Below are 2500 nucleotides of genomic sequence, written 5' to 3' on the forward strand. Positions count from 1 at the left end.
AAACAAAGATATGCATTATAAGAGCTGGTGTCTGTACGTCTCTATCCCCGTAACACCAACCCCACCTCTGCTGCAGCTGTTTATAAAGGTTTTTCGATGTATATTTATACTCTTTCTGTAGCTCTTTTTCTGTATATTTATTGCAATATGCATGCAAAAAATAAATAATATATATATTTACTTTAAAAACAAGAAAAATATATCATATCGTACCCCCCTAACACCACTGAGCAACCCCTCCCGACCCTCTCTTTGGCTTGGGGGCCCCCGAATGTTTTTCTGTAAAGTTTGTATAAATATAATTTATTAAAATCTTTTTAAATAAATCTTTTTCTTTCTTTTTTATATAAAGAAAAAAAGAAATCAAAAAGATACACTTTGCTCAACCATGTTGCTGTTTGCACGGCTTATCCCCTCGTCGGGTGTATAGGCAGCTTCTCTTGTACATCTTTCTTAGGTTTGTTTTGTTTATTTCTTCTTTTGTTTTAATGTAATTCATTTAAAAGGGTAAAGGGAGGACCTGCAGAGACACCTCAAAAGACAGAAGACTTGTGAATGGGGATCGGATCCCAGCATTATTTCAGGGCGTTGGGGGGTTTTATATCTCTTTCTTCTTCTTCTTCCTTCTATAAAAACAATAAAAAATATTGTCTATCTTTCTTTTAAATGCAAGTGAGGCATTTTATACCCCAAAGAGATATACACGTAAAAGAACAACTATATTACTCTGAAACCTTCAAACTAAGCCCCACAAGGTCTTTGGCCGTGGGGCTGCTGGGATCGGGGAGACGACTGGGATCGCCTGCCCGAGGCGATCCCAGGGTCGGGTGGACACCTCCCGGGGGTCTCCTTCTCTGCCCGCTGCACATTAACTCTTTAGTTAAAAAGGAGATCTCTATCACCTAAGGGCTTAGAACAAGAAAGAAGAAAGATAGACAAGTATACAAAAACAAGAATCTGTTAGGCTATATTAATATGTTTTAGCTTGCTGACGAAGGCAGCTAGCTGTCTCCTTGTGTCTCTGTCTCCTTCCCAATATCGAACTGTATCTCTTTATCTCTATCCTTACTGTTAGAGACTTTTATTTGTTTGTTTGTTTGTTTGTTTGTTTGTTTGTTTTGCCTTCTCTTGTTTTTTTTCTTTTTCTTTTATTTATACTAAATCAAAAGGAGACACTGTCTCCTTCGACCTCAGCTGTCTCCTCTGCTGTCTCCTTACTCTGTTACTTCTCTTTAAATTACTATAGAGATATAAACAACTTTAATTCTTCTTTGCTGCCCTCAAAATATTGTAAAGAAGCCCTTCCTTTCTGCTGCTTCTCTTTCATTTCTAGATATAGCTGCAGCAAAAGGAGACACATAAAGGAGACAGTAGGGCCTCGATCTCATCTCTCTCTCGCTGCTGCCCCTCCTTCTCTGTCTCTTCTTCTGTCTTCTCTTTGTTCTTTTATTACTCTACTGCACTTCTTTATTATTGATCAAGGCCATTGGGAAGAGGCTACAGATAATAGACAAGCAGAAACACAAGATAAAGGCTCCTCGTAGCAGCAGCAGCAGCAGAAACAGCAGCAGCAGCAGCAAAAGCACCAGCAGCAAAAGCAGCACAAGCAGCAGCAACACAAGTAGCAACAGCAACACAAGCAGCACAAGCAGCACAAGCAGCACAAGCAGCAGCAGCAGCAGCACGGGAGCACTACTGCCTTCAAGTGTCTCCTTTGCTTGCTTCTTATCATCTCTAGCCAGCCCCAAACTTTCCCTCAGCAAATGCATGCACCACAAAGCCCAGAGTTGTCTTTTTAGCGAAAGTAGATTTTATCTTTTTGTCTCCTTACCTCTACGAAAGGAGACAGTCTCTTTGGAGACTGATAATTGCTGCTGCAAGTTGCTGCTGCTGCTGCTTCAGCAGCAGATGCATGCAAAGACACAAACGCTTTTTGTTTTTTTTTATTGCTCATACCCCAGCCGGGCCCTAAGAGACAGCTGCTGCAGGAGCAGCTGCTGCAGGTACAGCTGCAGCAGCAGCAACGGGGCCAAGGTGCTGCTGCTGCTGCAGCACGAATACGCTGCTGCTGCTGCAGCAACACAAACACAGGGCTGGTGCTGCACCAACGCGAACGCGCAGCAGCGGCAGCAGCAGCATTAGCAGCTGCCCGTTGCTGCTGCTGCTGCAGCAAATGCCGAGGTGGCAGCCAGCTTCAACGCGTAATTTTTTTGTCTCCTTTTAAAGTCGCAGTCTCTTTCTTTTTTGTCTCTGCTTCTGTCTCTTTGTCTCTGTCTCTCTTTCTTTGTCTTCTCGCTCTCTCTTACTCAGTATTTCTTTATCTACCTAGCTGTACATATATATATATATATATATGTATATATATACATCTGTCTATGTCTCTCTCCTTCGCTCTCTCTCTTAATACATATATATACCTTTATATCTTTCTCTCTCTGCGTGCGCGTTAATTGTTTTGCTGCAGCAGCAGCTGTCTCTGCTGCTGCAGCAGAAGAGACAG

Source organism: Eimeria acervulina, genomic scaffold (genome assembly GCF_000499425.1).
Source record: "Eimeria acervulina Houghton genomic scaffold, Eah_scaff446, whole genome shotgun sequence".
NCBI classification, from domain to species: Eukaryota; Apicomplexa; class Conoidasida; order Eucoccidiorida; family Eimeriidae; genus Eimeria; species Eimeria acervulina.